We start from the raw sequence: 21,349 nt of genomic DNA on the forward strand, positions 1-21,349 counted from the left end.
TGTTTTGTAGATCTGGAAAGGCTAACAAACTTGTCGCTTGAGGCATTTTGTTGTGCACTGTGGGGTATTGTCTACCGTAGTTGCAATTACTCTATCCTGTCCTTGTATGCTTGGAGTGAGAGTTGGGCTTGGGTTGTCAGCTTGTTCACTGTGTAGACCTGACTTCAACCATATATTAGTGTTTGTGGAAAGGATCTCAATCTGCATGGATGGTAGATTGTCTTCCTGGTGAACCAAAAAGTATTGTCTTGACTTTCGGTGGATTAAGTGTTGGCCTCTTCATCTCCATGACCGTAAGTAGGTACTGGCATTGTTCAGAGCACAGGGTGCAGCAGCCAGGATGACTGTCTACTCTACCATCTCTGAGACCATGGCTCTCAAAGGTGGATTATTTCAACCTTTGACCTTTGGCAGGTCAACTTTTGTATCTTGGTGCCTTGCTTACAAATAATAGTAGAGCAGAAGATGAAAAAATGCCATGGAGCTTCATTTCCAGTACTGTGGGTGATGCATTCAGTCTTTTGTGATAAAGAACTGATGGAAAAATCAAGCTTTTTATTCATTTGTGTTCCTTATGTGCTGTCTGCTCTGAAGATTATATTGTTAAGAGTGTCAATCATCTCAGCCCTGCTCCATTAATCCTTCACATGATTTCAGTTCATTACTTTGTCAATGCGGGCCTTGGAAGTAAGATGGGGCTTCCCTTGGTGAGCTGCCGCACATGTGATTTACACTATTGATCCAACATCCTGATTAGAATTTTTAATTAACGAAGGAAGCTAACTGCCTAGAGACAGGAATCCGTATGACCCTGAACACGCCTGATGATTTTCATAGCGGCGCTGAGTCTACGTTAATTGCAAGGCTGATTTGACTAGCCCTGCCAGAGATAATATGCTGTGCCACGTTTGAATAATTGACCTCTCTCTCTTTCTATTTAAAGATCATACAAGCCAAGAAGGGAGTGTGAAGTTACATGTATCACTGCCCTAAACAAAATATGAATTGTGGCAGGCTTTCCTGTGCACCTGTGCCCATTGTGGGTAATATTTTGCTTGTTTAGCTAATGAACAGAAGATCAAGAGGGTTGTAAAATGGAAGGGGAGGGCATGCATTTCACAGACTCCAGTACCTTGACAATAATCTGTGCATTTCCCACAGCCAGGATAAGGACCACTAGGGGTATTTCCACAGCCTAAAGGCCTTCCATTAACTATTAATCTTCTCCTGGAGTGCAGCAGGGGAACCATGGAGTCACAGCTGCCATCACACTGGATCTTTTTTTTTTTCTCTCTCACCCCTCCTTTTCTCTCCACTGGCAAACAATCCACAGCTATGAGGAAGGGTAATTAATTTTAAATAAAATACATGGTTGTGCATAATTTATGCCCAAAGCCCAGAGCTACTGGTGTTAGACAAATACACAAACTCCATACTGAATTACCAGCCATTTGAGCTGAAAGGAAGAGTGTGGATTGTTGCATTTTTAGGGTTGTGGTTATCCAAACAAAACAAACATTTTAAGAAGTATCATTAAAGGTTCCTGGTGTTTTTACAGTGGGCTGGTTTGGAATGAAGAACAGTTTCCATACAGTTTATAAAAGACAGTCTGTTTGGTAAGCTAGTATATAGGGGTTATAAATTGTCTCTACACATGATTCCAAATATCTTACTGCCATTCTTCCATGAAACCATATCTATGGAATGCAAGATTTAATAGTTGTTTTATATTCTCTCACCTGAGATATGGATCTCTGCAGCTCCTCTGGAGATACTTTGGGACAATTGGTTGTTTATATTATTAATGCTCGATAATATTCCCCTTTCTTCCCTGTTATACTTTAGGTATACAGCCATGTGCTGGATTGTAGTTGTGTTGTGGTTTGTCACAAGTGAACTATTTAGTAATTTGGTCATTTTTGAAGGCAGGTAGGAGTAATCAAGTAAACAAGACTGAAATAGCTTTTTGCATTGGTATTTATAAAAACAAAAACAAAAAACACACACAAAAAACAATGTAACATCTATCATCCTACAACTACACAGTATTTTATTTTGGCCAATCATAAAATTACTTTTAAGTACAATGAGGGTTGTGGTATAAATTTAACATACACTGGCTTAATAAAAATATTGTTCTAAAATTCCTGTCTAAAATTTCTGTATACTTTTCCATTTTCCAAATGAATTTAATACGGAAATGATATGCCTCGTTTTAGATGATTTTTGTACATTAGTAAACATATTCTGGATGTGTGTCAATCAAGGTCTATCAGTCAAACTTTGTTCTCAATTTTCCATACAAGTGGCTGAACGTTGAAGTACTTCATGTATGACTGATAAATCTGTCACAAGACAGAATGTGTTGATATTTTAATGGAGAAATTAAACATTTATCAAAGACAAAGATAAATTACATTTAAAAAAGTAAAATTAACCACAATAAAATTTAACATTAGCATAATAAAAGTACTAATCTAGGCCAATGGAACATTCTAAAACTATCGACAGTTATATCCAAATGGTAAAGAAATTATAGAAATGTTTTTGTTTTGATTTCAGAGACACAGAATGACCGTCGTTCAGTTTGGGATAACAAAGAGACAGGCAGAAAATTAAGAGGGGCTGTAAAGGAGAAAAAATGGTGGAGGATTAAACAGAAAGAAACATTCCCTCGCTGCCCCTGTTAATTGCACAGAATTGGAAGCAGATGCTCAGCTGCAGTGACGTTATCTGAGTAGACCTTGAAAGGCCTTCTGGTTTGAGGGCAATGGGAGTTGTACAATAGATAGCAGGAAAGACGAAGAGAGATGACAGGAAAGATCAAATGTTGCCCTGGTGTGTTAGCTTGTGCAGAAAAGCAAAATAACAGATAATGAGTCTAGTGCTGCAACTACGGCTTTGTTGGTGCAAAAACTTATAACCAACCATGAGAATGACTGACATAAGGAAAATATGCCTCTTAGTATAAAATTGGTACAATGAAGAATACAGAAATAATGGTTCTGTATGGGCATTCCTTAAATTGTCAAGGTTTTGATATTTCAGAAGAATTAGGTTTTATTTCCTAGGGACCAAAATGCACTTTTAAGATATACTAGCTACTCTCATGAAGATAAAAATATGTTTAAAATGGTGCTGTCAATCGATTACATTTTTTTTATGAGATTAACCACATTCTGGCGCTGTCAATCACTATGCTTAACTTTGTAAGCTTGAAACATAAATAGGAATGGAGTTTTGCAAACCCCTCCTGCTGCTCTCCAATCAATTAAAAGGCAAGCAATTATCAGATTTTTTTTTTAGCAGAAAGCAGGTAACTTAGTTTCCCAGTACTCAACATGAACTAACGGAAACTTACTCCACTAGACTTTCAAGTAGTAGCAAACCTGTTCAGTGGACGACTGACAGATAAGACGTAGTTTATGTGCCCCACTCCTTTCTGATGCTGTCATGGAAAGCAGGCTGTTACTTCCACACAGTGAAAAAGTATTTGCATTTTGTCAAATAGTTCGGAAAATCAAAGATAACTTGAAAACTAAAAAAAAACTGTTTTCAAAGATTCTAATAATCCTAAAATTATGTATAAATTAAATAAATGCAGAATATGATTCAGCATAATTAGTTCATAGTGACAGGGAAATCTCACTAATTATTTCATACAGGTAAACTCACAATTATACATACCTCTTGTAGATTAAGATTTAAGTAATCTTTCATTCTTATATAGTATTGAAATAAAATGGGGTGTTGCCAATAAGGCCCTCCAACCTTAAACACTTATAGCTCTTCCCCAAAGATATGCGCAAAAATTATACAAAATGCTTGATTGCTGTGATGCCAATTAAGAGTTTCCTATATGTTATTATTGAGGTGCTATTTTGTTGCTAAATGTATAGAAAACTAAATACAATATTTTCAAATCTGATACCTCATTTACATTGTTTGATTATCTTTTGAGAGATGTCTTTTTCATTTCCTATCGGAAACAAACTCATTGGTTCACTGGAAATAATCTTAAATCTCAATCTGCCAGGGGAGAAGAAGAATTTTGGGCTTAACTGTGTATTTGAATCTGACCTTTCCACGTTAAGGGGTTTTTGGTTCAGTTTTTCAGGGAAGACATCTCCTGTGCCTGAGTGTGAGTTGTGATTAGCAAATGGATCTTAGAGGGACGGGGCCTTAGGGCCCTAACTCCTATAATTACACTCCATCCCTGGAGAGGGACCCTGGAGTGACAGCAGTGTAGTTCCCATTTTTACCAGGTCAGATGCTGCGATTGAGCACACCCTGTACTCATGGCCCTATCCTTTTAAAAGAGCAATTCCCAAGGACCCCAGGACACCGGGAAAAGCTCCACATTGCCAGTGGGCACCTATTCTACCAACCTACTTTAATGCTGTGAGGCCTCTGCTCTCTGGCACTTGTCTGTGCCATTAAATAATGATTAAAGGAGAGAAAGTTTGGACACATTTCAAATGCTTAAAATAAAAGTTTAAGAAAAAAAAATCAAGGTGTAAAGGTTAGAATTATAATGCATACATTAAAAATGTGCTTTTTCTTGCAGTTGAAGTTTGTTCCATCTTAGATGCGCTACCATTAAAAGAATGACACACTGGAGTTATCACAGTATGCATAAATCATTTTAATATTACACAAACCTTGCCTGGTTCTATTTACTCTAGAGAATGTTATATTACACATCCTGTCAGTTGGACCTTTAGTTTAAGTGTAAGTGCAGGGCCTCTCTGAAAAGGCAACAAATAAAATCAACAAACCTAATATCAAGAGTAGGTTTTTTAAAGAGGGATCTCCCTTTTAATAAGTGACACAACTTTTTGTGTGAATTTAATTAATTATCATTTTCTTAATGTATTTCATGTAACTGAAATAAATTACACCACTTTATCAGACAGATGAAGTTATCTTTTACCTTTTTTATTTTTGAAAAAGGAACATTTCTACTGTCAAAGCAAACTGGTCTGATCAAGACATCGACCTGTACTTGCCTGCGTTGCTTACATGTGCAGACTAAGTTGCGCTACACATTAAAACCATGATCGTTATTATTGTGGTGCTTGCTGTGTTATAGATGTAGATCCAGTTCAGTTCAAAACAATTTAACAAAACTTTATATATCTCATTTGAAAATTAAAAGTTGCAGTAATTCTTATGATCTAATCTTCTTTAGAGTCATCATAGGTATTCATAGGTGTGGGCAGGAAGACTTCTCTCTGGGATCTAATATGTTCTCCAGGAGTTTCACCTACAATTTTAAAGGGTGGTAATTACATAAATTCGACTTTGAGCATTATGTCATGTTATAAAATGATTACCTCTTAAAAAACATACAGGAAGTGCTGCTTTGATTCTTTCATGCATTTTTGAGAAATCCTTAAACATCCTGTGGCACCCAGTCAGGGGTGCCAACCAGTTGACAATAAAGAAGTAATGTTGTTTACTCCAGATGATCATCTCTAAGCCATGTCTGGCTTTTGGCTCTACAAACTCAATAAATACTCTATTTCAGTTTGCTTCCTCCTCATGATTCAGTTTATTCTCTATAACATCTATGTTCTTGTACTATGAAATATTACCTTTATTTCCATCCAAAACTAAAAAAAAACTGCACCGTAGTGCATGTAGCTAAAACAAATGCTTCACTTTTCTGTGGTCATTGAGATCATTTTTGACAATGATAAGTTGTCAGAACAAAATGTAAAATAATATAAAAAAAAACGTCCTATTTGATTTCTTATGATATTTATAATCCCTAAAATTACTCAGTGTATAACAATACACATCAAGAGACTGAACTGTTTCCCTTACATGAAACATGGACATCTTTTCTTCCTCTAGTCCATTATATAATCAAATATTGTATCCCTGATTGTCAAAAGGATGCAAGCTTTGAGCTGACTGTATTCTATTAATCTCAGATTGGACTTTACAAAATTTGACCATGTCTGGAATCTGTCCATATCAGTCCATGTGAGACTCCCAAGTCACCAAGTCTTTTGTAACCAAAATGCCTCAGCATTTTGACACCATAGACTTAACCTTGGAGGCTGATGTCAAGCTGAACCTATTAATTTATGTCCAGGGGAAAGGCACTTTGTCACTGATAGCAGTAGGAGTCTGACATCAGTGGACATTCAAAGACGAGAGCTGCTGATTTTGTTCAAGCAGTTGTGATCTAATCAGATTTCATGCATTTTCCTTCAAGTTGTTTCTTCAGTATTAGCATTACAAAGTCATTAAGTAAAAAAAAAAAGTTACTGTGCATCAGCATTTACAATTTATAGTTTTTTAAATGCACTAAACATTTGCAAAACTTTCTCAGAAATAAATTAGTCTTTCTGAATATTTAGTGTATAAAAATGGACACCAAGACATTTAAAAATATGTTTTTTTACAACTTCAGTTCTGTTGGGTTTTTATCGGTGAATAGTTTTTCTGTTGACCATTCTGCCAACTTTTACTCAACAAGATGTGCTTGAGTGAGATATAGCTGGAACTTTGGGATTGAAAAGTTCATCTCATGCACTTGGTGTGTTAAGATATAAGATGTTTAACATATTCAGTGGCAGATGGTTGCAGTTTTGCCCTGAAGAAACAGATTGACTCACAAATCTCCCTGCTTCTTTCTTGGCAGATGTTAAGAGCATCTGATGTTTATGGCTCCACTGTAAAGCAGCTGACTACAATATATGGCCATGTTTTATCCCTGCTATTCACTCCCCGTTTTCTACAGTAACAAAGCGAATCCCAAAAAAATAAAAATCTTTACATGGCTCACAAATTTGGTCCAAATTAAATGCATTCATCATAAAATGGTGCCGCAAATGAGTAAATATATGATGTAAACTGAAACGTTTAGTACAAAGTTGCGTGGATAACAATCAGATTTTATTTTGAGAGAGTTGAAACACTTTAAAATTGATGTGCGACTAAAGAGATCAGAAGCGCAATAAACAGATGTAAATAAGCTAGAAAAGGCCAACTTGTAAATGCTTAAGCAATATCAAAATTAATGCACGCTGTGATGAACTGTAAATATGAAATCTTTATTGAATGAAAATATTCTTAAATATGTGAGTCGCTTCTCAACTGTGAATTTTGTCAAAAATACTTACCTATCGGAAGATGATTATTAATGAAATTAGTTTTTTGTTGTTGTGTGAACAGGACTTACGGATTGTTTTCAATGATAATGAAATGGCAAAACACTGATTACAAAACAACAGGCAAAGTCATTGTCGCTGCCAATATTCATCCTGAAGACAATATTCTTGCCGCTTCATAGTCTGTGATTCTTCTCAAGATGCAGCTTTACTTTTCACATAAAAGACATTCTCACTGTGACAGAACAGTCAAGCGCTCTCACTCTGTCTATATTGCTCTGCTAGTGACAACACTTTAAAGATAGAACTGATGTGTCCTATTGTGCATCACTATAGCTTAGAGCTTTCCAAAGTTTCATCATGTATTTCTGTATCAGTACCAGTGTTTCATGCATTGTAATCCCCAGATCATCAGAGACTTGTTTTTTTTTTTTCTTGACAAGAACAGGGCATATTTCTCATTTTAGAAAAGAAAACTTAATGTCCCTTTCCAAATGTAAGTTGGCTTATGGACCACAAAATATGGGCTCATTGTCTTCTTGTCTAGCTGAGGTGAACCTTTGAGATAAATTTGAAGATTAAAATTGTTTAATATCTACAGTATAAGTGATTAGCATGCAAACAGGCACATTTTGGAGGTTTTATTTTTCTTCTTTGTGCTTTTTGTTCTGGCTTACACTTTTTTCTGCTAAATAAAGGTTTCAGTTAATACAAGTTTGTTTGTTTGTTTTTTTATAATTAGTGATTAGTTATTTTTTAGTAATTAAAAAACATTTTTATATCAACATCTATGTGAAAGGAATATTAGGAAGAAACGGCAGAAAGAACCCGTCTGTAAACGTACAAATAACTAAATATTTCTGCATAAAGTTCAAGTAGATTGGTAACCTCCATGTTGTCATTATTTATCAAATGTATTCCTATGAAATCAGATTTTTAAGCAGTTAGGCAATTGGCAATTTTGTCAAAAAATACTTTAATTACAATTATAACAAAATATTTGTCATTTAGCTATGACATGGTAAATGACATTGGTTTGAAATTTGAGAGAGAGAGAGAAAGAAAGAAAGAAAAAAGTTCCATTTAAATTAAAAATCAGACAGATAGTTCTGACAAATTGTCTTTTGTAACATCATAGGTTTACACCGAGATCCGTTAGTTGCAGGTGTTTTTTTTTTTTATCTTGTGATTACTGATTTGTCTCCCAGGACAGAATGTATGGTTTCCACTTTTTACATGCCACGTTATGCCTCAGATGGCCTATTTTCACTAGAGGATTTGAAAATACATTATAAAGTCTCACATTTTTCCTTCACTTAACTCCTTTATACCTCGGCCTTTCATATGTGTTCACGTTGGGAACCAAAAACATCTGTTTCCTCTCCATACCACGATTTCCCAATAGAATTTCACTGGAGAAGGGTACCGACCACTGAGAACACATCAAAAACCTTTTCCATACATGCAGCCAGTCATTCATCTTCTTGCTCATATTAAACTAGAGATAACTTTGTACATTCAGCAACCACAGCAAAAGCACTCAAAAGACTAAATTCCAGCATGTTCATCTTATCTGTACCGTCTCAGCGTGTCAACATATCTACCTAAGCAAAAAAGAGGACCTGGGAATGAAAAAAAGCAAAAGCACACAGTAGTGGGTCAGAGTTCATCTAAAAGTGATGAATGAGCAAATAAATATGTGTCCAGGATCTGGGCCCTTTGAGACTAGCATTCCGTTCCACATTCCGCTGCTGAAGACCCGGCTCACCGCAGGGTTCCCCATAGGAGCGCTGCTCAACCCTGAAAAAGCTGTAGCCTCAACCTGGAGCAGTTCAGCAGAATAGGTGGAAACACATGACATGCTCTGTTGTAATTCCATGCTGTGTGTTTCAAACTGTCTAAATAGAGGCAACGTTGTTTCTGAGTGAGCAACACTTGTGTCTTACACAAACCAGAACTCTCTCAGTGCCTCATTTTGCACCGCAGCTCTTCTGCATTTCATATGACTCGGATCTGACATCACGCTCTGCACGTCAATGTACACTTACAGTAGCTGCTGGTTATTTGTGGCCTGTTAAAGCATAGACACAATTTTGCAGCAGCTCATCTGTCATGTATCTTTCTGTTCTGCAGAACCTCTCTCGCCTGTTGACAGATCTGACCTGCAGTCAATAAAACTTTGTGAGACACTGCCCGCTGCAGAGAACCGTCAACTGACAACACTTTGTCTTCACAGAAATTACACTATTCCAGGGTATTTAAAATTTTGTGATAACTGTGAAGGAAAATGGAAACGATTTAGACAGACGAAAGTCTAGATTAAATTTCTAAGCATCAAGTCATTCCAGTAAACTCTTCCTGATGATAATTTATCAGTATTGTGACTCTGACTGGTGAATATTGCACATTATGGTCAGAATGTCCCTTAAATGTAGGTTTGTGATTGTGAACAGGCATTCTGGAGTTTAAAAAAATTGAATAAAAATCATTGGCATGAAGGTAAAGAACAACTTGTTTTGGAAGAGAAGCTGCATGACTAACTGCCTTGCTAACAAGGCAGCCAATTACAGGTTGCTCTTGCAAATGAGACCTTATGTCTCAAACAGCTTTACCTGTATAAATAAATGTAAAATAAATTCAAACAACTGACCATTAGTCAAATGTGAGGATCCACAAAACATGGTTTCCTTGGAAATGGAGGCCAGGCAGCAGAGCTGTGAGCCGACTAGGACTTTATGCAGGAAACTACAGTATAACTGTTTTGAATGCTAAAGTCCATCTTCTGAATAAACTGAAGGACATTTATCATGGAAAACATGCACTCAGCATGCAAACCTGCAAGTGAGGCACTCCTGTGTTTCTTTTTGTTTGTTGTTGTTGTTTTGACCATCTCTAAAGCAACATCTTTGAATCCAGCTGGAGCTTCTTTCTAGCTGACTGTTGACAACAACCCATCTTATCTGCTGAGAAATCTAAACACTCCTGCCATTTTATGAGGTACACCTCACCTGTACCTGATGGGACCCTTGCTAATCAGTAGAACACCCTCAATTATTATCAGCTGACAGTAATTGTCAAAGCTGCCTCTCAGGTTTTGGTCCATAGTGACAAAATTGCATCACACAGTTGTTGTGGATTTGTTGGTTTTCCATTCATCATTAGAATCTTCCCCTCATAAACTTTGAAGTTTTCTAAAAGACGACATTACCTGATCCATGTTCTCCAGAAAAGACAAAAGCACTCAACTGTATTTACTTCTCATTTGTTATTAAACTCAACATTCAGGAAGGGATACACAAGTTCCATATTCCAGCACAGCTTGCTTCTGTGCCATTTTGTTTTCATGAAATTCCTCATTTTTGCACTATGAGCAATGTGGAAATTCCCCGGCCTAGTAATTCTCTCTAACCTCTCACTTGGTAGAAGTATGCCAAAACCCTCATGAGTGCTAATATAGGGAGAGGAAGCCCCTCTGTAAGATTGGGCAGAAGAATGTGCCAGGAAATTTGATCTTCTGAAATTCATAAGGAGATGGAAAAAGAAGGTGGCATCTGTTTATGCAAAGATAAATGGTTAAAGCACAACCTGCCAACCGGAGCTTGCAGTAATTTTCCTGTTTTCAAGTAAAAACTCATATATTATTATTTAAATATGGAATATGTTAAAAGAAAATCAATTAGTTTCATTTGCAAGAGGTTACATTGTATTTACACAAAAGAAGAAATTAGTAGTAAACCTAGTTAATCCAATGTAGTTGCTAGTTTCTATAAGCAGATAAAAAAAAAGTCTAAATGGGGAACAGCGATGGCAAAGGAGTAAAGCACAACAAATGTACGAAGGTTTTAGTCCGCGATGTGGCAGTCACAGGTTCGATTCCCGGTGTGATGACTTTTGCTGCATGACTCCCCCCTCTCTCTGATAACCCACCTTTCTGTCTGACCTCTCTCAAATAAAGGCCACTAGAAACAAGCAAGACTTCACAGACTTCACAACATACTTATATTAAATGTATATTTTATCAAGGTCATTCTTATCATTTCACGTATTTTCCAACTGTCAAATATGCCCAGTTGTAATATTTTGACTTTGAATGACACTGCACGAGTTATTTTTGGGAAGCAACTGAACGATGATTGTAAATTGAACTGCAAATCAAAATCCTGTGTAGACAAAAAAAATAAAAATCACCCAGTCCATATCGCTTGATCAAAACTCTTCTCAGCATAATTTCACAGCTCCATGCAACCATGCCACTTCTGCAATCTCAAATTCCGCTCAAAATGAACTGCACAGAAAGAGATGATGTGTAAGATTATTGATGGATATCAATATTTACACATGGGGCATAACAGAAGTGCAAATTCAAGCTTTTTCATGTCAGCAGATCACTCCAATATTGCCAGAGAGGTAAAAAAAAAAGAAGAACATTTAACCATGTTGAAAGTGTCAAAGAATCTGGAGCAGGAAAGGAAACTGGAAGGCAAGGTGGAACCATTTGACTTTGAAATGAGGGGATAATATTGAAAATTGACTCATGTGGTTTTTAAGTAGTTGACAGTCCTATGCTAAATAGCTTATGTACTATCCAGCAACTCTCTGACCTGAAATGTAATTCACTCAAAGCACCCACTTTTTCTCCTTGCAAATATAATCCTGAATACCTAAATGTGCTATCAATTTGTTGCGGGTTTGTTCCACAGTGTGTTTCTGGCAGGGTTTTGTGAGTGGCAGACACGCAAGTTAGTAAGAAAAAAAAAAAAAAAAAAAGACGAGTATTTTGGTCTTGGAAGGCACAGCTTTAGTTAGGAAGCTGCTACATGAAACCGTCTCTCCCTGATGTAATGAACTGGGCCTTTTTTTCTTTTCCTTGGGAGCTTTTGTTGCCAATTTGGTGGTGCCTGTGGGATCCAGCCCGTTTTTTTCCCCTCTTCCTTTTTTGTCTTTCCATTTCAAAGAAAAATCACCTGGGATGCAATTAATTAATTAGAATCAGTGTGCCAATCTGGCGGGTTCAGGGCGGCAGGCACATGTGACTTAATGGTGCACCGTGGTCGATGTTTTACGGGTGATTGGGATTAATAACAGGGGAACCAATTTGGACTGGGAATCAACATGCTTAATACACATAAGGGAAGGTGGAGGGAAAGAGTTAGAGTGGGTGGGTCTTAGAGGAGCACAAACCCCCCTAGTCACAGAAACAAAAGGATCTTTGTAAGGAGGCAACATTGCAGCATGTTCTTCAGTCGGAGACACTGGAGGCCAGCTGTGGCTGTAGTTCTCTCCCTACATAGGCAAAAGACTTTACTATCAGTCAAACAAACATGCTTAACTAGTCTTCATATGGTTAACTGAAGAAACTGTATTATGAAACCATCAAATGTTTTTTACTCATATGATTAACTGTCTTGGTAACTTCCAAGTTAGAAGAGGTGGAAATTAGTGGGTGTAGACATACTATCAAAATGCTAATGCACATCATTAAAACCTTGCTATTAGATGACCTATCATTTTAGATCTTTACATCCTTTAATAGGAGGAAACATCCCACAAGAAGTGAGGGAAGCCATGTTAATTATCTTATTTAAAACAAGTCACTCAATTGCTCCAAAATCCTAAAATTGCCTCTCTTGGCAACGCAATCAGTCCTGCGGTCAATGAGTTGATGGTACAGCGAAGTAATAAGCTCTTGCAAGATCTTGTATTTAACAGTGTCATTTCAGAGCTTATGAAAAGGACTGTATTGTTGGAATTGGATAATAAAGTCGAATGACAAAAACAAAAAGAAATACATGGGTACCTAAGACCAAAGAGATTTTTTCCCCAGATAGATCTCCGTGTATAAAGTGTACACATCCTTTGGATGTTCTTAATTTTCATGATATTTTAAAAACAGAAACTTTGTTTTCTTGGGATCACAAGACAATATTGGTGTAAAAATCAGGTTTTTCTTTTATTAGGTTTCTGGCCTACATGGTGTCCATAGATTTATTTTGTCACAGTGTTGGTCCAAAGCAAAATGAATTAACATAACAGTTGCTTAAACATGTAATGAATCCACAGAATGTGCATGGCTGCCTTCCCCTCCTCCTTCTCACATTCGCAGTGCTCCCACACATCAAGCTTGCTGTCATAGTATCAGAGTGAATTTGGAGGGCTCTTCATCTTCACTCTGTGTTGATGTATGCATGTATGAGAGTCCTACATGATTCACTTTGGATGCCACTTCCTCCCCCACCTGACAATACCAAGATTTTAATGTGGTGTGTGTGAGATTGCTCTAAAGATGCAAATGAGATCAAAGCCTAGAAGAGGCTATGAACTGAGGCTGCTGTGCATTAACAATTTAGGGCTGGAAGCATATTGGCCAGAATATCAGATCCCCTACAGTATGATGGATGCTTTGTAAAAAAAGATATAACTTTCCAAATACCTCCTCTTGCTCTGATTAAGTAACGTCTTATTTTATAGAGATAAATTTGGTAAGGAAAGAGGGAAATTAGCAATATTTGCAAATATGTAATATCCATGAAGTGACAGAGTAAACACTAATGGGTGGCTAATTTCCATATATATTTTAAATATATGAATCCCTTTCAACAGTGTGTTTCTAATTTCATAATGTCTATAATTGTTTTGTCAAGTTTTTAAAACCAACTCTCCAATAGTTTTGGCAACAACAGGCCCTGAACTAGTGTGATGCAATGTGCAAAACAGTATTACAATCTATGCTTTGCACACATTGTTTGACTGGCTTATTAAGATGAAAGTGAATATAGCAGCAACTGCAGTGTGATTGGAAGAATACATGAAGAGTATGGACAGTAGTTCCATTCAAAATAAATAAATACTGTTAATAAACAATCAAATAAAAAAATGTCCCCATGAAATAAACAAAAATGTTTTTTTTTTTTTTTATGTCAATTACAGTTTGACACACCATTCCCACCCACAATAAACAGTGTTGGTGGGGCACCGCTGAGAGAGTACAGAAAAGATTCTCTTAATGGTGTGTTATTTGTCACAAGTTTGAGTAGAGTTTCTGCAAGACAGACACTGCTCTAAGGTAAAAAAAAGTTAATCTTACTTAAACAATTGTCTTTTCTTGGCATGCACCTTTCTTTCATTCTCTTATTTCTAGTTTACTCTCCTTGTTTACCGTTTTTAGACTGCTGCACCCATCTAGAACTTGCTTATGTTTGTCTTATGCTGTGTATCTTCTCTTCAGATTCTTGGGTCTCACGCTGTCTCACCTCACCACAAATGAGCAGTCTGCAAGTGTACACAGCCAACATATCAAGAACCCACATGGGAACCCCTTCACACTGTACTGTAGCACAGTCCTAATTAGTCTCAAAACTACAAGCTTCAGCCGAGAGACTGCGCGGCTCGCCCTCCCAATCCCTCGTCCAATGCTGTTTTTCTGGATGAGTATAGGTTAATTACATCCAGTTCACTCATTACTTTTCCCCTTGTCTCAACCTTTCTGCCCTACACTCAGCCAGAAGTTTGTTTAGTTTTTATTCTCCATTTCTCTCAACCATAACGTTTATTTTATAAACGTGTTTGAATAAGCACAAACTCTAAAACTCACACAATGTCTTAATTTTTCTCTGTCTATCCACTGCCTGACCAAGAGATAATTGTCACCAAAAAAGGCCACGCTGTAATATTTTGTTGGTGCTTCTTTAGTTCCAACGAAATGGCATTCACAGTAGCAGTGTTTAAACAGCTTCTGCAATGTTACGACTTATTTCCATCCAGTATTGCTTTAATTTTTCACAAATATCTGTGAAAAAAATATGTGCGTTTGTGCATCTACATATATATATATAACTGTTAATGCTTGAGGGGTCATGCATTCACGTTAAATCAGAACAAAGTCAGCATTAACCACACTTAATATGGTCTTTACAATTTTCAGCAATAATATTGCAATTGTATATTTTCCTGATATTGTGCAACTTCTTCATAATAAAAAAAAAAATACAAAATATATATATTTATATTTTTGCATAAGAAATATATTTTCCACAATTGGCAAATATTATTCAGTTCATAACTGACATTATAGGTAGCAATACACAGCAATGCATGTGTTTGTGTTTTTTGTTTGTGTTTCTTTTTTCTTTTTTAAGAAGAAGGGGTATGTGCAATAATTAAAATAAGCACACAATTATAAAATGAACACAAAACAAATCCAATCACTGCAATAAAACTAAAATAACAGGGAAAAAATATCAATAATGCTTTTCAGTCAAATCTGAGGACACACTCATTAACATTCTGTAATCCAGTCTACAGGAAAGTTCTAAGACTTTCTCTATAACTGAAGAGGTGCAGTGCATTAAAAGAAACACCTTACTCAAGACTGAATTAATGCAGCTTGAATATGATCATTTTTATGAACGAGTTCACAAACAGTGCCCTAACCTTTACACAACTGTATGTACAAATAGCGCATGAAGTTGGTTTCTAAAGATGTGGGACCCTACAGCTTTAATAGAAGCTACTGCCAACTGTCTGCAGGCGCCAAAACACAAATATCATTTATCTTTCTGGAAGTGAAATGCCAGAACTTCAATTGCATACCACATTAAAGTAAAGCCATCATTTGAAAGTCAAAATGTACCGCATTCTTTCAGATGCCTTACAGTGTAAACATTGCAGAGTTCTCCAAGCGAATTATCTTTCAACTATTAAAAACCTGCTGTGTTTTTTTATAAACTCACCTTTTCAAAACTTTGCCTATAGTCCTCATTTGCTCCACCTATTAGGTTTTTAAAAATCCACTTTACACAAGAAAAAGTGAGAGATTTTAGCATTTCAATGGATGAATGCAGACAAGCGAGAGAAGAATGTGTCCAGAAAAGCTACAAAATCACAAGTTTTGTGAGATAGAGCTTATGCCAGCAGACATTTTGTGAGAAATGAGCAGGGTCAGCCAACTCAGGGTCACTTTTTATTCATCAGTGTTTGAGTTTCCACACATCAGGTTAAGTTGTCGCATTGTAAGCTTGAATATTTTACAAGGCAAAATCGGGACCACTGACATTGACATATGTAGTGGTGTCTTGACTAGCGTAGCTGTACGAGTGTTTAGTTGTTTAGTTATCGCCATCAAAAGCTCTTTGATGGAGATATGAATGTATAAAGTTAAGAATCGTCAGGGAGGCGAATACAGGCTGTGCTGACTGTGAGAAGAACCAGATGACTCTGCCTGTTGATGTGTGTGTATGTTTATTTGTATGCAGGTTTAAAGACATGCATGACAGAAATGTAGAAATTGTGTAATGTCTTTTCTTTTATCATAGCATCACTTGCCCTGTCTGTGCGTGTTTATAGAATACATCAGATATAAATATTATTAAGTTGAGGAAGGAAAGCTGTATAATGTTATGGAATTTATGGACCACCAACACAGTAGCTTAACTGTAGAAAGGAGACAACAAATAACGCTCTAAGCCCCAATGCTATGTAGAGATCTAATATGCATATGTGTAGCTACAGCTCTTTTCACAGGCCACAAAATTTTCTTTCAAAGTTTCACATTTTGTTATATTACATCAATAAACTTCAATTATCTTCATGTTATTAACCAACATAAGGTAGTATATAATCATGGCGCTTTATAAGCATTTGTTTTCAGCCCCCGTTACTTTGTCACTACCAAATAAATTCTAATGAAATCAAAAACTATGCTTTGGGCCGACATGCAAAACAATAGTGATTTTGGTAACCCTATATTTTCAAAGTCACTCTGAACAAACCACCCTTAAAATAATATGCTCTCACCATCATGCTGGATCAGGTTCTGCAAGTGTGGTCAGAGGTAAACAATGAATGAAATTAAAAACAGAGGAATCCTGGGAGAAAACATTGTCAAAGCAGCATCATACTTTAGCCTTGGGTGTATCTAACCTGGTTATGGCCTACCTATGCAATTCTTGCTCAATTTTAATATCTTTTCTCAGTTTAATCAGGACTTTTTCTCATTGAAGTGGAATCCTCTGGTACAATTTCAGTCAGCAAACAGAAGGGGAAGTTGTTCATGTCAATATTCTGCATTGTTTTAGAATAGTAATCTGCCTTTAGACACTAATATTCCTTACTTCTTGGCCAGGCTTCCAAATATTCAATTAACATTGACAGCCATCTTTGGGTTGGCACGTCTTTCTTTGCATTGGAGGATAGTTGTTTACAGCACAGGCAATTTCCAGTAAGTTTCATAGCGTCGAACTGATGCATTACATCACGTCATGGCATGGGCAAAATTTAAAACTTCAACAGTGTTCACGCCTCCAGCAAGCAATCATTTCTGTCTGTCTGTCTGTCTAAACGATACAAATAAATCTGTAGTTGTAACTTGACAAAATGCAAAAAGCGTCAAAGGGTGTAGATATTTTTGCAAGTCCCTGCTTATAAGGCACATTATTAGCGGACTTAAATGTATATGTAAAAAGTCTCAGTACTCCGTGTTGGGTAATGAAGAGAGCAGTATTTTTGGTAGAGTTGACAAGGGTTAAGCCAAGCTTGTTTGAAACAGGATTAACCCGCTAGCTCTCATGTTGACTCTGTGTGTGAGGGTGGCTCATGTTTTGGCCTTTCTCTCACGTTCGCTCTTGAAGTGTGCCTGTGGACTGAAATTTGATAGGATTTTCTTGCTCCTCCAAATGTGAATGTCCTGATCAGGTTTTTACTTTCATTTAGACAACAGCTGATTTAGATTGTCAGTGCAACAAGCCTTTTCAGCTGCACATCTCACTGAGAAGCATGGATTTAGTACACATAGACAATTGCATAACGACTCTGGAAGACAATGAAATGATGAAGTCCATTGTTTTGGGCCATTTGTGTCCAACTTCTGTTTTCGTGGGCTCTGTCCATTTTAGATGTATCTCTGCTCCAACACAGCTGATTCAAATGGACCAACTAACCTTCACATCATATCAAAATGTTCTGCAGAGGCCTGCCAATAAACAAATATTTGATTCAGGTGAGATGGACCAGGGAAAGAACTAAAACATCCAGGATACTGGCCCTGGAGAACTGACTTTATATATCACTGCTTTAGGCCAACAACATCAAATAAACAAAAAGCATCATAAGTTTTTAAACTGCTTTGGAAGATTTTGTTACTAAAACAAGTTAAGGAAAGAAAGTTTTCTCATAGTGGAAAGTTGTGTAAGGTCAATGGTAGCGTCTACAAATTGTGTTCTTTAGTGTTATAGTATCCATGTGAGACATTTCCTTTCATTGCCAAATATTGCATCTAGTCTAGCAGGGAAAAATTTATTATTTCATAAGAATTATATAGTGAAAGCAGCCTACTCTTTAAGAAGCATCCAGATTAGGTGTAGTAGCATGTGACCTTGGTGCAGCTGATTCTTTTAGTTCAGCAAGAGCAAACATGCAATTGGCAACATTTTAGGAAAGGTTTAAATTTTGAAGTTTAACATGAAAGAGAAGATTAGCAATGCAGTTAACATTTCTACTGAATTCGTTACCAAAAGTATTACGCGTTAATTTTAGGAACTGATGAAATACTGGAATTATTTGGCATGCAAAATGCATCTAGAGGCTTTATATTATCCTTATAGAAGGATTTAAAAGTCCTTTGTTGCTCGATGAGCCTGTAATTCACCATTGTTCCAAATACTGTAGTTTTTACCACTGTGATTCCAGCATCATTCAGAGATGTAATTTCTGCTTTGGTCTGACGTGCACAGCCATGTCTCAACAACTTTTCATGTCTGGTTTTATGTTACAACAATGGCCTCTGTATATTTGACCTTTAAAGTGATTTTTTAATCAACACTTATGTTACACTGTTAACATAAAAGCCCCACATTGCAATGTACTGCTGATTAAGCTCCAGTTTGTTTGCACGCCAACATGTAGAAAGTCTATGGAACATCCCACAACTATAGTTTTGTGTAGAACAAATAAACATGCTAATCTTTGTTTGGTCACTTGTCATTTTTCATTTCCTCTTGGGTTTGAATAAAACCATCATTTCCATCTGGTTGTCAACAGGGGAAACCTCTTTTGCCACATCCAAATAACAGTGTATTATTATTTAAAGGGAACTGTTAACAAATTTTCATATTTTTGGTTTTTTTGCTTGTGTCCTTGTTTTTCCCCCAATTCTAATCTTAACTACAGTCTACTTCCTTGAATTCCCATCTCTTTCAACCACTCTATTTTGCTCCCCCCAGTGTTTTAGCTTGATGTGGCTGGAAAGGGGTTTGTGAAGGGTGAGTATACGGGTTTGATGAAGTAGAAAATGCATAAATAAAGAAAAGCAAAGAAAAATAGGAGGAAAGTGACCACAAAATGAAGCGGTGTTTGGTCTGTTTTTGTTTGTGTACTCGCCTACACATGTTTATGAGCCTACCTGGATTGTGTATTTGTGCCCAGAATGAAAAATGAAGACAGAAATTTCCTGAAAAGAGTGTTTGTCAGCAATAATGGGAGACAGACTTCAGTGAGATGGGAACTGAGCATTCCTGACACGGCTGCTGTAAATAGACTCGGGGAAACTGGAAAAGGAGCAAGAGAAAACGATCTGCACGCAAAGCACGTGGTCAGTTCTGCCTCTTATTTCTTCTTTTGGTATAAATAAACATTTATTCTCATACAGTTTTGTAGTAAATTGTGAAATACACACAAAATTAAAAACATGTTATACATGCAGATGGACACAGATGTTTGAATGGGGATTTTTCCCCTCTTAATTCTAAGCACATGTAATAGAGTAATCTATTTAAGTGGAAAGGTTGCTTTAATGTCTGATGTGGTGTGCTATATGCAGATGGGATGACATCCACCACCCCATTCAGCTAGAAAGGTAGATTTAAAATGTTTGCTGAATGAGATGTTTTTAAGTTATCAATTATCTCATTTAAAATTATGCAACATGGTCAGAAAACCAACCCCCCAAAAAAGTTGAAGGAAATAATATAACATTTAAACCATTTGTCACAGAACAAGTCCGTCTTTCCCCTAAAGTTGAGCAGAAATTAGGGCTGCAATGAGCAGCCAATGTAATTGGCAATGTCCATTATGAAACATTTACTGTCAACAAATCATACATGACCAGATTTTTTTATTTTTTTTTTACTATCGTCACTATTAAAAACAGAAGTAGACAATTAAACGGATCACTGGGGAAGTTTGATGAAGTGATGGTAAATAGCCAGACTCCAAACAAGTCCAAGTCAAAGCTTGTGTCTTTGGGGGTTCGATTGAAGCTAAGTCTATGTGGAGCTTTGATGTTTTTCCCCCCTGGCTGACTCAGAGGATTTTCAAAATGTATACATACAAATATAGATATATAGATGGTATCATATTCTAAATCTACATCTAAGACATTGTCGAGTCTAATCTGTACATATGTTGCAGGCTGCCCAAAAAAAAAAAAAAAACATCATTCACCCACCATGTTGTGGGTAAATGAGACAGAATGTCAAAGATAAAAATGTTTTCACATAATTGATTGCATACATACCTCTTTCACATATAAGCTATTTTGCAAGTCGACGAGTATAAATCCAAAATAACATCTGCAGTAACATTCCATGCATTGCTTTTTGGAAATATTTTAGTTTAGTGAAAATGTTTTTACTGATTTATTTTTTTCCTGTATAAACACATAAGACCATGTCTCCCAAATGTACTTAAGTGGCAAATTAATTCTCTATATTCGTCAACTATTTCACTAAAACATGCTTCGGGTAAGAGGCAGCAAAACATCAAGCTCTCTGCAAAAAAAAAAAAAAAAACATACACTCCAGTTCCAAACTGTAAAACCTCTCAGCAACTGAGTGATCTCTGCCATGCTGCTGTAGCTCCACTCGTCATCATAGTGAAGCGACTCTGATTGATATTCCAGAGGAAAATCTGGCAGACAGCTCGGGTGCATTCTACAGAAGCTTGCTGCGCTAATGTGTCTAATTTACCGTGCTCATTGTAACCCATCCACTGCAATTCATGATGATTAGCCATGAAAACATACAGTAGCACAGACACTCAGTGTTGCACAATCTGCATCCTGCAGACTCTCATGTTTGATTCCGTGGATTTTATTAAGGTTCTGCACTTGGGGGAAGATGAGATAGAATTGAAAATCCAAACGACCTTCTTTTACGTGTGTAAAATGTCTTGAAACTTTTTTGGCGTGCACCGAAGAATAGTTAATTTTATAGCGTTGCAAATGCAGTCAAGAT

The 21,349-nt window shown here is 36.7% G+C and overlaps 1 long non-coding RNA gene across 3 annotated transcripts in view; it reads left to right on the top strand.

Moving 5' to 3' along the window:
- LOC103463463 (uncharacterized) overlaps window positions 1–21,349 on the top strand; it is a 102,909-nt gene that overhangs the window by 44,085 nt on the left and 37,475 nt on the right. The window contains exon 6 of one of the 3 annotated variants that reach the window (XR_533517.2): window positions 19,542–19,707. The exons of the other annotated variants lie outside the window; for them this stretch is intronic. This is a non-coding gene — a long non-coding RNA (uncharacterized LOC103463463). The remainder of the gene's footprint in view (window positions 1–19,541; window positions 19,708–21,349) is intronic. 3 annotated transcript variants of the gene reach the window in all.

The sequence above is a fragment of the Poecilia reticulata genome, chromosome 4 (assembly GCF_904066995.2).
Source record: "Poecilia reticulata chromosome 4, P_reticulata-male-v2, whole genome shotgun sequence".
NCBI lineage: Eukaryota > Metazoa > Chordata > Actinopteri > Cyprinodontiformes > Poeciliidae > Poecilia > Poecilia reticulata.